Below are 14,730 nucleotides of genomic sequence, written 5' to 3'. Positions count from 1 at the left end.
TGCTGCTTAGCCAGAGCCTCCTCCAGCCTCACTGGGGAGTGTGGGGGGAGGGACCGCAGGGGACCAGAGTGCTCTCTTCCCCTCGGAGAAGGGAGGATACAGCTGGGGTCCACCAACTATGCGTTGTCCTCCTCAAAAATAATAGCTGGGTTCCCGACTGTTATCTTCACTAAATGAATTCTCACAGAAATCTTAGGAAGAACTTAAAGAAGACTCACAGGATTGTCTAATACACTCCTAAATATCAAGAACAGCATGCTCCCAAAGGTTTAACTTGGTGATTTGACCAGGAGCTTCAAGCTAAAATATCACGGTCCTGAATCGTGGACTTCAGGATGGCAGGCCCTTTGCCAAACACCCTGAATTTGAGCATAAGCTGATCCTGGCCTCATAGGAGTCAGAAAGGCAGACCCAAGGGACTTGATGATAATTTGATCTAAGGAAGTTTCTTACTCATAATAGGTTAAATGGATTAAATTAAGGCGCACAGTAACTAACCAGTAATATAAAAACAGTACAGAAATGTCATTCGCACATGCAAAAAATAGAGGAAATCACATTCTTTGTGTTCTACCAGATTACAAAAACCTCACTAACAGTGAACTGAAATCCCAATAGCACAAACAGCAGCTTATCAACGGCTAAATGTTTAAAGAGCAGTGAATGCCATAGCAACCACGTGTAACCTAAGGAACAGAATCCTCCCAGATCTGCCAGTTCGGTCAGGCTGTGTATGTGTATGTCCAAGGTCAAGGCTCACCCAAAAAGCAGTTAACACACACTTAGGGGGAAAAAACCAAAAACCAAAACTGTAATCGGGCTCCTAAACCCAGTCATCTCCAAACCACTTGCCAGCCACTGGCTTTTCAGCGTGTTGTGCCAACAGCCCGGGGGGCTTCCGACAGCCCGGGGGGCTTCCGCCACTCTGACCGACCACCTCCACAACCACTCCTGTTCATTCTCTGGTCCACTCCCCAGACCACTCTGTGGCACTTTTTCCTTCCTGCCTTCATTTAATGATTTTGTACCCTTAGGTGCTAAAGTCACCTGTAAAAATCCACAGTGAAAACCAAGCTTGAGAAATGTAGCAATAACAAACTCTTTTAGTAGAAAAAGAAAGATTTCCAGCCCATCAAATCAAACAGCAAGCATGGATGGAAAAGACTGAAGCGCTTGAGTACTTTTCTCAATGCATTAAATATCCATTTAATTTAAAATTAAGCTCACTGTGCTCACTAGCCTTTTAATCAGCTTTCCAAGTCCTGTCCAGACTTGCCTGGGACAAAGGACTGAAAGAACCTACAACTTTATAAACCAATTTCCCTTAACTAACTTCTGAAGTGTTCCTCTCAAGAAGTATCCGTGGAAACTGAAACAGGAATTAGCACTTCAGTAATCCATAACAAGTGGAGAAATCTAGGGAGACACACTAGTGACTTATTGGCCCTCTGATGGTTCTTCATCTGCCAAGAAACTTGACCACGTCTGCAAGGACCACAAACATCAAGCTATCTGAGTGGCTCCCACTGCGTTTGGATTAGAAGAGCGGGTGGAACTCACAGGGCTCTCAGGAGGGGCTGATGCCATCTCGACTGTTTGGTATTATGACCTCGTCTAAACATACATCAAAGCCAGAACCCATACAAGTTGTTCTGATAGGAAGATTAAAGAGGAATGACAAAGTGTCTGTCCTCCTACACTGGTCAAAGGGACAGGTCATTGTTATGCTGGCAACAGAGGCTGTTCAAAGAATAAATCTGTCAGAAGTCATCAGGGCAATGACCCCAGAGGCAACAGATTGGTAAATTCAGACTGCTTTAAGCTTCTTCAATGCTGACACACATGAGGAAACACGGGACTAATAGTGACAGAGCTTTATATTCAATATTATTTTTAACCCCCATAAAAAGACATTATTTTCCCCATTTCACTAGGGGAAAAAAATGGAGTCTTTCAATGACTAAGTTATTTACCAACTTTAAGAAGAGAGCCCAGAATCGAACCCCATCTAATGCTCAAACATGTGCTTTCCCCCCATATCATAAGAGGATCTCCTGAATGAACTCAATCCACAAACTGACCTGTCCCAGCTCTAGCCCCTGTTCTACAAAGACTAGAGACTCCCCCGACCTTGTTCACTCAACTCCTGCTGTGCACCTACAATGTGCCAGGCATTGCACGGAGGCACTGGAGGTGCAGAAGGAACAGAGACAAACTCCCAACCTTCAAAGGGTTTACTGTAGGAGTACACACTTCAATACGGCAGTAAAATAAGTGGTTTTCAGTGATAAGTTCCATGGAGAAAAATGAAAAAGAGGAAACAGGAAATGTTTTACATATGGTACTGAGGGAAGGCCTCTCTGAGGTGACATTTATCCCCCAAAATCAAAGAGAATAAGAAAGGTGGAAGGGGTTCCAGACTCCCAAACTGGCCCCAAAACACAGAACTCAAGAGTTCTGATGCTAAGCCATCAGAAAACTTGCTACATACAATGCACAACTTACTTTATCCATTTAAGTAAGCTCACTTTACTTGAGAACGGTGCTCTAAAGGAAGGAGCATATTGCAGGAAGGCAGTCTCTGGGTCAGAGTAAACACACTTAAAAACCAAATTTATTCTCTAAGACCCAATTGAAAGTCTTTGCTTTTGTCCATGGATTTTTGATCAAGACTTCCCAAAAGGAAAATGAAAGAAATGCACTATGTCCATGAATGATTTCATCAAGAAATTTTGAGAGAAAAACCCTACAATTTCCTCCTTACCCGGGAACTAGAGAATGACTTTGACCAAGTCCACATTTACATGGGCTTCTTTCATGTAACACCAAGTACAACACAGGACAGACCCAGTGGGACTATAAAGGTTGCACCCCATTTTAAAGACTATGAAATGGAAATATCAAAATTCAAACACATAACTGATGTGATTTCAAATATGTTCACCAAATCTTCCACTCAGCAGTAGCCAGCTACAATTCTGATGAGTCATAGATCTGCGGGGTGAGGAATAAAAACAAGCTCAGTAATTAAGTGTTTTCATTCTTCTCACATTTTCCATTTTATTGCAAAATGCTGAAAGAAAACAAATGGAATAGTTTACTGTTGTACAAAAGTAACACATTCACTCTATGTCAAAGCAGGACTCCTCCATCCTGAATGCAATGGTCTCAGTGATGTCAGTCCAGCTCTCTCTGCAATCCTCTGGCAGCTCTCGGGGGCTGCTGAACAGGCAAGCAGACCCGAGCTGTGACCTCTTCCTGCACTTTAGAATAAACGCTCATCAGCTTTTCCCTCGCAGGGGGCCGGGCAGACACCATCAGTGGCATGGGTCAGCGTGGGGACATGTGGTGCTGACACAGGTTAACAGTGGCAAGAGTTCTGGAACTGTCTGCAGGTCACACCACCTGCAAAGGATTGTGAAGAAGCTCAGCAGCTCCTAAGGATCACATGGAAACTCAGGCACGAAGTGATACAGGTGTTTGGTGGTTTGCGGGGAGAGTAAGGGACAGAACACACTTCCACAGACCAGCGTGCCTGAGCAAATGAATGCAAAACCACAGAAGCCACCAAAGATGACATGCCTTCATAATAGCCGGTGTCCACAGCAGGGGCTAGCAAACATTTTCTGAAAAGGGCTGGATGGTAAATATCTGGGGCTTTGCGGGTCATAACGCTCTGTGGTGCAATGCGTAAACGAATGGGTGTGGCCATGTTCCAATAAAACTCTCTTCACAAAAGGGGCAGTGGACTAGATTCAGCCAGTGTGCCCGAGTGCCAACTCCCGACCAAAAGCTAACAAAATACCTCTTAATAAGCCAAAGAAGCAGGGTGTCCCCATTCAACAGCTCTGTACGTCTCAAAGATATTTTCAGCTAGAAAAGACTTCTCAGCATAGAAAAGTCCTAGCATGCTATACAATATCCTCTAGACCAGCAATCAAATTACATGGGCGGCCATCCCAAGTTCCCTAGTGATTAACTGTATGACCTTGAGCAAGTAAGTGGACTGTCTAACCTCAGTCTCTTTAAGTGCAGTAAGAGCATAAAAATTCCTGCCTACACTATGGAGTCGGAAGAATTAAAAGAGAGAATCCAAGTGAGGTGCTTAAGCACACTGCCAGACACAGATCTTTCTTGCAGTTCCTGGGTCTCAGTGGAAACTACCAAGGAAAATACCTGGAAAATTCTAAGTGGTCAAAATAAAAGGCGTCAGGGGGCGCCTGGGTGGCTCAGTCCATTAAGCGGCTGCCTTCGGCTCAGGTCATGATCCTGGGGTCTTGGGATCGAGCCCCACATCCGGCTCCCTGCTCAGCAGAGAGCCTGTTTCTCCCTCTCCATCTGCCTGCCACTCTGCCTACTTGTGCTCTCTCTCTCTCTCTCTCTCTGTGTCAAATAAATAAATAAAATCTTTAAAAAATAAATAAATAAAATAAAAATAAAAAATAAAAGATGTCAGGTATCCAGATATACATTTGTGCAAAAACACATTGGTGGGTAAATCACGATTCTAAGATATAACAAAATAACCCTAGAAAAGAATCTGGAGGAACAAATAACAAAATGTTAAATATACGTATTTCTGAGAATTATAGGGAATTTTTATTCCTAAATTATCTTTTTCTTAATCCTAACTATGCAGACAATGAACAGATACTACTTTTGTAATCAGGAAGAAGACATTATACATAGCACATCCTTTTTTAAGTCCCCTGTCATTCAATGTGCCACAACTGAACTGGAAATAAAAAGACACTTTTCCAAAATGTGCAAACTGAAGAAATCTACAATCTTTACTAAAGCTCCCTAGAGAAGCAATTAAAATAAGAATGCCTGTACCCATATGTATGTAAATACAAATCAATCTTGCTATTCTTTAGCCATACGCGTATATTATACTAAAGAAGCCTTTAACAGGTGCTCCACTCTTAATGAAACGTCCCTAACGGGAGGGAGGGAGGGAGATCACAGGCCTAACACTGCATCAGGAATTACACAGAGACCTGCAAACTCCGAATCTGTTAGCTTCTTGACCTCAAGCCATTTCCTAAGGACCAGCTGTCCAGGTCTGCTGAACCTATCACTTCAATTGACATGGTTTTTGTCATTCACAACAGGGAAGCTTCCAAATCCACAAGAAAAGAAGTGCAAGCCACCTTCACAACCAACCCCAGTCCCCAAAGGAAGAGGGCAGCTGCTTGAGACTCAGCCAAGTGTAAATAGAGGATCTGTCCCTGCAGGGCACCTGCACTGCTGAATGTGCTTCCAGTGAATCTCCATGGCCAGGGACCCTGCTAAAACTGAGCTACAGTAAATCCTTCAAAACCCACAAAAATTTGGGGTGAGGGTTAACATGGAAATGACAATGCATACTCTGGATTCTTGTAAAACAGTGTCCTGCTCTTCAAGGAAAATAACAGGATCCAAAGACTCTTTCCTTCATTCCTAAGGAGTCTGGGCTGGTGGCTATAAACATGTTATGCACTCACTGGGGGTGGGAGCAGGGAATTCTGAATAATAGACAAGAAGCAGGGTACAAAGAGCAAACAGGCGTTTCCTGTTGCAGATGCCAAGTTCTACAAAATATGTATATATAAACTACTACAGGTACCAAATACATTTCCTGAATAAGGGACTGAGGAAATCTTACAGGAGCCTAATTATCTTCTTCTGTTTAAAGTTGCATTAATTAATAATTGAGCAGTTAGCTTTAAACACTGATTCTCAAACTTTAGGGCACCCAAGCATCAGTTGGAGGCCTTGTTAAAGAATACAGATTCTTGCCCATCCCCCACACCCCCTTCCACCATCAGTGAGTCCAAATCAGGAGACCGGACTTGGTGATGTTTCTGCTTTTGAATCATGGCCCACACTTTGGGAAACAATGGTGTTGAGACCCAGAACACATGTCTGGTTCTCTTGTGACACAGCCAGGCTTCTGTGTCCCACCATCTCATGACACAGTACTACTACAAATCACCAAGGAAAAAGCAAAGCACTGGTCACAACTGGGGTAATAGAGAAAAGGGGACCCATGGCAGGAGGGTAGGAGAGGATAAGAATGAAGAGTCCAACACAGGGCAACACTCACAGTAAAACAAAAGGACACAGCCGATTAAAACAGAAACCCCGAACACCCGAAACACTAACACCCACATTCACTCATTTATTATTTATCAGTGCTGGTTTAACCAATAGGCAAAATGATCTTGAATTTAGGAAAAACACACACACAAATAATCAAAGTCATTAACACAGAATAAACAAGTCTTACCAAAACAATAATGAAAGAAATTTAATTTAAAAATCGGTTCTGGGGGCGCCTGGGTGGCTCAGTCATTAAGCGTCTGCCTTCAGCTCAGGTCATGATCCCGGGGTCTTGGGATCGAGCCCCACATCAGGCTCCCTGCTCAGTGGGGAGCCTGCTTCTCCCTCTCCCACTCCCCCAGCTTGTGTTCCCTCTGTGTGTGTGTATCAAATAAATAAATAAAATCTTTAAAAAAAATAAAATAAAAATCAGTTCTATGACTTCTCATACTCGGGAGTTTACTTCGAAATTCATAGAGGAGAATACACATTAACTTTTCAATACTTAGGGCCTCCTTTTCTTCTCCATATGTTTATAGTATCTGCCTGGGCACAAAAAGACTTTCAGTGGTGGTAATCTCCTTATGTTTCGAGTCCCTAAAATACTGCATGTACAAAGAGCTGCTGAGTGTCAGAGATAAATAATACCAAGGCCCCTACCAATTTAGTAAGGGACAGACAGATGTAAACGGATCATGATATTACAGTATTGTAAGCACAATAATAAAAATGTGACAAGGGTCAGGAAAGAAGGATAAACTTGCTAGGAAGTGGAGGCCCCGACACAATTTACTGGAGGAGGTCAACCGTGAGGCAAGTCTCACCCGGTGGACACAGGGGAAGCACAGAGCAGAAGGAGCTGCAAGTACAGGGACAAGGCAGCACCGTGCGCTGCTGGGCACTCATCAGAATGAGAAGTGCAAGCAGGGGACGAGGGGGGAGAGGACGCGGGGGAGGCACTCATGCAAATTCACACACCTCAAAGATGCCTGACCCTTAGAAGCCAACGAAGGGAGACAGAACAGACAAACTACCGCAACCCCGCTCTACCCTAAAGACCTGACAGCCTTATGATGACATTGGCAATCAACCAAATCTACGTCTTTGGTTTGGTTTTTTACTTTTCTTATCCTTTATTTTTTTTTTTTAAGTTCAGCTCCAATTTCTATTCTTTCACAACTGCAGGTTTAAAGATCCACAAAAAGTAGCACTGGAAGAAGTCTGTAATCACGTAGCCTAAACTCACACCAAGCAAGTACGTGTTGTGGGTCACAGGCAGCAAGGCCCACTTCCCCCCACGGCTTCCCCGAGGTGCAGCACACGATGGCTGGCTTCCCAGTCAAGTTCCGCGGGCCCTGGAGTCCGCATCCCAAACCCAAGCCAAATCCTGTCGGCCACAGGACTTTATAATTAGAAGGGGGTCTCAGAAGCAGCCCACACCAGCCTTCTTCCCCAAGTGGGAGTCACTGCCGGTCTACCTGCCTCAGCTTGTAGCCCCGAGTGCCAGGGCCTTATCACCTTGAGAAAATCTCTCCGTGCTCCACTTGCCCCTCTGACTCAACCTTCCCAAAACACTATTTTCCTTCTGCAGCTCCCTCTCTGCCTACACAGTAGTAAGCAATCCTTTAAGGTACTAATGTCTTTTCTTTAGGGAGTTCTAGGAGAGGGCACTTAGATCTGCCCTGACTCAAAAAAGGAGAGAAAAGCCTAAAAGTAAGACGTGATCCCAATTTTGGAAATACATTTAACCCGTCTTAGTTACGGTGGAGCTTCCAACCTCCAGGGCTTAAACGTAGAGCTCTGCATCCTGGGGCTCAGAAGCTCAGAGCCTGCATCCACAGACACACATGGGCAGCTTGGGACTATCAGTTGCTAGCAGAAAGATTAAGCTCACTACATTTCCTCTGTAAAAAAAAAAAAAAAAAAAAAAAAGTCTGGGGCACCTGGGTGGCTCAGTCGGTTGAGCATCCGACTCTTCATTTCAGCTCAGGTCATGATCTCAGGGTCGTGAGACTGAGCCCCACATCGGGCATCGCGCTCCGCATGGAGCCTGCTTAAGATTCTCTCTCCCTCTCCCCCTCCCCACCCACCCTGCTCTCTCTCTCAAAAAGGAAAAAAAACATATATATATTCATATATATATCATATTTATTTTACACTAAGTCTCTGTAAGCTACTTTGATGAATAATGAAGATATTAAAGGAACGGATGACTGCTAGATTAGAGACAATCTGCTAGCGTTTAAGAATTCATTAACAACCCCCTGTAGAAGAACATAAGGATAAAAATGAAAATGCCAATATAATTCAGAGAAGGAGACAGACAAACTCTGGCACTTCTGGCTCTGTGATTGTGGACAAGCTACTTAACTGCCAAGCTTTATTTTCATCTGTAAAATGGGTAAAAATAAGAATAAAAGATGTGTGTAAAATGTTTAACACAGTAGTAAGGAGTAAGGAAACACTCGGTAAGTCCCTGTCCCTACCGCCCGATATGAATGACCGGATTAGCTGTGCGCACTGACCTCACATCATATGCAACTCCCACGACCCATGGACCACAGCCATCACTGTGCTGATCCCCAATTCTAAAGGGAGGGTATCCAGGAGGGACATGTAGAGCCCAGCAGATGAGGTGCTCTACTAAACACGCCCTTTATTGTTGGTGAGCTCCCAGAAGCCCTCCAGGCTCCCCCACCACTCCGACTGGTGCTGCCCGCCAGTGTTCGGTGGCTTGCCCATGCAGCCCTACCAGCACTCCTGCCCCACAGCCTCCACCCTGGCCTGCACACACCGCTGGCGTGCACCGTGCAAGGTCCAGTCCTTACACTGTGCTTCATGATAATGCCCTCCACCCCTGCTGATTCTGATAGCAGGATTACTACTGGTAATCCAACCCAAGCAGTCAGCAATAAGTCACTTTTTTCCTTTCATTTTCTTCTCTTTCATTTCTGTGCTCGCCTGTTCTCCTGACCTTGTTTCTCCCAGTCTGCACATTGTGGATGTCTTCCGCCACACCACCCCCACTCCTGCCAGAGCACCTGGCGCAGTGCTGCGAGAGCAATAAATACTAACATACTTGGTATCAACATCAGAGACAGAAATTGATCAGCAGCTTTCCTGCCCCATTTGAAAGCAAAGGATCTGCAGCTCTAGCTTTAAGAACAAAAACCAACCTATCAAAGCCAAAATAACTCAAGTCAGTCTAGTCCCAGAAGGTTCACCTAGTAGCTCATCAAAGATAGTATGGATCCTGCCAAGTGTTAAGAAATCCAGCCTGGGGCGCCTGGGTGGCTCAGTTGGTTGAGCGACTGCCTTCGGCTCAGGTCATGATCCTGGAGTCCCGGGATCGAGTCCCACATCGGGCTCCCTACTCGGCAGGGAGTCTGCTTCTCCCTCTGACCCTCCTCCCTCTCATGCTCTCTGTCTCTCATTCTCTCTCTCTCAAATAAATAAATAAAATCTTTAAAAAAAAAAAAAAGAAAGAAAGAAAGAAAGAAATCCAGCCTGGATCAATTTGCTTAATCGGCCAGAAAAGTAATAGGGACCAGAGTGGGGGAATTCGGCATCATCTAACTGGAAAACCTCAAAGCAGAAAGGAGGGTGAAGAGCTGCTCAACACGACACCTAGGCTCTCACATGATGGTTGGTACCTCTGGGAAGAACACACGCACATGTTATTATCAATTCTCTTTTGCTGTTTAACACAGGTTTGTGGTTTCCTGCAAAAAAATAAAAAATAAAAATGGCGTCTGCCGCTTTGCAGAGATCTATACAGAGAAGAAAACTCCAAATGGCTATTCCAGGTGAGAAGTTTGGGGCCAGCTGTATCCTGTATCCCAAGGAAACGGAACTGTAAGCTGCCAGGAGGTCCAGGCACAGGAGAGCAAGACCATCAGTTCAGCAAGTGCTGACATTCTTATCCCTATGGTAATAAGAATAAACTTTGACTTTAGAAAAATTCATGCACAGCTGGGCTTTATGTAAATTAACTTCAGTGGGGGTTAAAATAGATATCCGGTAAAGAGACTGCCAAATTCAAGCCTTTCTACTTCCTTCATCCTTCCCAACCTCTATCATCCAAAAAGCAAGCAACCCAATGGGCTAAAGTGATGATAAACCATTTGGAAAGACTAAAAATATAGGCAAGTGGGCTCTCACACACATGCAGACCTGACCGAGCTGGACGACCTAACGTGGATGAAGGCCAGGCCCTGCAGTGGCTACTCTGTTAGGGATTATTTCAGTGACATACAGCCCTTCTTGGACATATTACATGACAAAAGCGCTACCACATTATTCCCACAAGTGGCAAGCGTAAGAGGTACTAGAAGCAGATGCCAGAAATGTCCATGTTAGCTTTTAAGTTGCTAAAATGGTTCTCTTATCTCAAGGATAAATATTGCCTTCAATGTTGTAGTTCTTCAATACTGAGTCTTTAACATCTTGAGAAAAATGACATTGTATAACACAAGAGGAGTGACTTTTTTTTTTTTAAACCATCTCCAAATTAGAGGGAAAGTTTTGAACAACAAAGACTTCAAATAAAAGAAATACATATATTTCATAATTAAGTGAAAATACTACAGAGTCAAAGAGACTCCAACAGTCTCAGCAATCCTCCATTTAGGTTTTTTTTTAATAAATATTTTATTAACTTAAGTGAAAAATTTTATTTCTAAAGGAAAATTTCTAGTCATAAAACATTCCTGGCCTGAGTCATGCCCTGAGTAGTCATTCTTGTTTTTATAACACACAATGAGTAGAGAGTATTTTCAAAAATCACTGATAGGAGGGGTGCCTGGTGGCTTAGTCGGTTGAGCGTCCAACTCTCGAGGTCAGGTCAGGTCATGATCTCAGGGTCGTGGGATGGAGCCCTGCATCGGGCTCCCCAAGCTCCACACTCAGCAGAGTCTACTTGTCCCTCTCCCTCTGCACCTCCCCTCACTGGCATGCATGCTCGCCATCTCTCTAAAATAAATAAATAAATGAATAAAATCTTTTTTAAAAAATAAAATAAAAATAGGGCACCTGGGTGGCTCAGTTGGTTAAGCAACTGCCTTCAGCTCAGGTCATCCTGGAGTCCTGGGATCCAGTCCCACATCGGGCTCCCTGCTCAGCAGGGAGTCTGCTTCTCCCTCTGACCCTCCCCCCTCTTGTGCTCTCTCATTCTCTCGCTTGCTTAAATAAATAAATAAATAGAATCAAAGTAAAAATCACTAATAGGCTGGCTTAATGGGTAGAACATGTGACTCTTGATCTCAGGGTAGTGAGTTCAACCCCCACGTTGGGCGTAGAGCATACTTTAAAAAAATTAATAAAGATCACTGATGAATTTATTTTAGGTGAAATAAAGTAGGATCAGCCAACTAAAAGCACGTGAAAATCATCCCGACTTCCAGCAATCTAGATGCCATATAGAACTATAACATGCTACAGAACCTGTGATAACTTGATTAGCAGTTTTAGCAAAGAACTTTGCTATCTAAAGACAAAAATTTATCAGTGTCCTGAAATAAGGGAACTATTTCTCAACCACTAGATGGGAATGGCATCCCTCAGCAATCTCTCCTCCTTGTAACATGTAGGGTGAAACTGAGTCTGTCCTCAGGAGCGCAGATGAGGAAGTACTACGCATCTTGAAAATGTAACTTACATAACAGTTGTGGCTAATTCTGTTTGAGTATCAATAAAGATTGTTTACTTTCAATTCAGACCTTCTGCTTCACAAAACAAACAGAGCAAGTGTTTGACAATCCTAAAATAAAGAATTGGCAAGATTAGATCTCAACTGAGTTAAATTATCAACTACTAGGTTAAAAAAAAAGTCCTGCAAATTCTAACTTGATCAATTCACTGAAAATGGCTTAAAAGCACAATTTAAAAAGGCAGCTTTTCATCAAACTACTAAAAGGTTATTGCCAGGCTAAATATGGATGATATTATACTTGTTCTGGATTTAGAAATAACAAATTTAAGAGAAACTTTAGAGATTATTCTTTGAATTTCAAATTTTGTGAACTCCTCTTAATAGGAAACTCTTAGAGGGCCACATATGTTAACAACTTATTATACAATGCAGAAATGGAAAATTAATTTCCCCACCTGAACTAATTTCAAAAATAAGGTTGCCGTAAAAACTACAGACCAGTTGCCTTAAAACATTTGATTTCTAGCTGTGTGTGAGGAGATGAATGGCACATGACAGATACACATACTGATAAATTGTTTTTCTCTAGTAAACAGAGCATGTTACTGTGCACACAAGACTTCAAATATTTCATAGCTGAGAAATATATACAAAAATCTAGGTAGAGAAAGGCATCTACTACGCAGTGCTCTTTCCTTTACAATTACAATACTTCAAAATTTAAAAAAAAATATATAGGTGTTTCATAAAATTAATGTTATCATAGAATGACCCAAGTGCTAATAATCTGGCCATAATGAACACTTCACTTGGCTATTTTTCCTAAAAATCTGTACAATGAAAAAGGAATTTAGGGGAAAAAGACTAAAATTTCCAGGCATACAGTCCTAAAAGTAGAACTGCTTTTGGTAAGTAGGAGTGAGGGTAAGAATGAGGAGCAGGTACTGGTACCTGTGTTTCCAAAGAGCCCAGGCTACTGCGAAAGTGACTTAATGTGCAAGGGGATGAAGAAGAGGAGATGTAAAACATGCAAACAAAAGGTATTTGAAAAGCAACAAAGGGACATAATTCAATTCAGCAACTATTTGAGTGTGTACTCTAGACACAGACTGTGGACTGAACGACAAACTATAAATAGTTCAAATAAACTCTCTGGGGGGCCCTGAGATCCTGGCCGAGTCTCCACGTAAATCAGACAGGCCCCACACAGAAGGCACCCCCGACAGCAAGCAGCTGCCTCATGCCAGACTGGTCATGGTCAGCGGGCAGCCAGAATGCAGACTGCTCTGGAGGACCCACTTACGGTGGCTCCAGAGACCTAGGTGGACAAATCGAAGAACCAACGCCCACACATCCCATGCCACCTGCCAAATGGGTGCGTGGCTGTGGCCCCGGTAAGAAGGCCAGGAGGCAGGAGGCCGCTGAAGTCCAGAGTTAATAACCATTTGCCTCTGAAAGCCGCTGTAAATCAAATAAACGCGGGCAGCACTTGAGTGTGGTGGTGACAGAAGATATTCTACAACCTTGGTCCTCCACGGACACAAAGCCAGCAAACAGGAGCACGTGACCTGGAACAACCAACAAGCCAAGACAGTAATGCAAGATGCGGAACCACCAGGAAACAAAATCCTTGCTCCTTACTTGGCAGCCACAGCAGAATCCTTAAGAAGGAGACTACTCAAATAACCACTAGCTTGGAAGCTTCAAGTTAAAACTTCAGTGCTACCGATGCTCCTTCTAAGTGATCTGAATAAGATGAAAAAGCTACTTAGGACTATCAAACCTGGGCTCAGTCACCGTTGTCGTTGTGGCTGGCTCTCCATCAGCAGGAAGCAGCAACGGTGAAAACCACAAGCCAGCAGTCTCAGCCTCTACCCCACAAGGTAGAAACTCAGAGGTCAATTTTTTTTTTTCAGTTTTAAAAGTATATTCTTGATTCCTCTTTCTTTCCCTCTGTTCCTCTCCCCAAATGCTGGTAAAACCAAACTAAAGATCACATTCTAAAATAATCCCCAGAAGCATTTAAATAGAACAAAACTGTCCTGGTACCTACCATAGGCTGAAGCTTAGCAAAGATGAAGGCTGCAGACAGCCTGCTGGCTCCACCCCACATGCTTCTCACCCCATGCTCCTCCCGCCCCAGCCGGACACATGACATTTCTATGGAGACCTGGTCATTTTCTAGCTCATACGTTTGTACAGAAATAGGAACGCCATAAATGTTCAGAGAACAGAGTAAAAGGATTATCAAGTAGCTCCAATTATACCAACTGATCTCATCCTCTTGTTACAAGCTGAGTCCTGGCATCTGAAATCCATTTCTGAAACTCAACCAAGGGCATTTAAAAAAAAATATTCCTCCTTACCTCATTCTCTCAAGCATACACTACAAGTATACTGGATGATAAACATATGTACTCACTGTTTTTCAGAATTCATGCTCATCTAAAACCACACAACATATTTGTTCATTATTTGTTCATCCATAAAGTAACATTATTTGTTCATCCATAAAGTAAGCACCTTAATTCTACAATCTTGACATCTTACAGTTTATCAACCATGAAGACGTAACTACCACCATCATCTTCAATGGCACTTTTAAGAGTTTACTTATTCTGTTCAGGCATCTTGCTAATCTTCACATTAGTCCATTTTACAAATGAAGAGATCCATGGTTAAAGTTAACTAACCTGTAGATCTGCACAGCTAGTAAATGGTGGGAGCCAGAATTTGAACCCAGATCTGACTCCAACAGACTCTTAACTTCTAGACTACTGCACTGCTGCCTCTTGTAATTTGTAGCGAGCCTTATAACCTCCATTTCTGATTTTGTGAATGGAAGGGGTTGGACTGGGTAATCATGAAAGCTCCTCCCATCTCAAACACAGTCATAATTCCACATACAGAAACACTGGTTGCCTTAGGTATATAAACAAACGACGCAAGGTGATTTTGTGAGCTGGGGACTGAACACAGTGATGAAGGAAAGGATG

The 14,730-nt window shown here is 43.2% G+C and overlaps 1 protein-coding gene across 14 annotated transcripts in view; it reads right to left on the bottom strand.

The window, feature by feature from the left end:
• AKAP13 (A-kinase anchoring protein 13) overlaps positions 1–14,730 on the bottom strand; it is a 320,846-nt gene that overhangs the window by 238,540 nt on the left and 67,576 nt on the right. The gene's annotated exons all lie outside the window — the stretch shown is intronic.

Source organism: Mirounga leonina, unplaced genomic scaffold (genome assembly GCF_011800145.1).
Source record: "Mirounga leonina isolate KUSES-001 unplaced genomic scaffold, KU_Mleo_1.0 Mir_178, whole genome shotgun sequence".
Lineage (NCBI taxonomy): Eukaryota > Metazoa > Chordata > Mammalia > Carnivora > Phocidae > Mirounga > Mirounga leonina.
The sequence above is the reverse complement of the archived record's forward strand: the minus strand, read 5'-3'. Positions and strand labels throughout refer to the sequence as shown.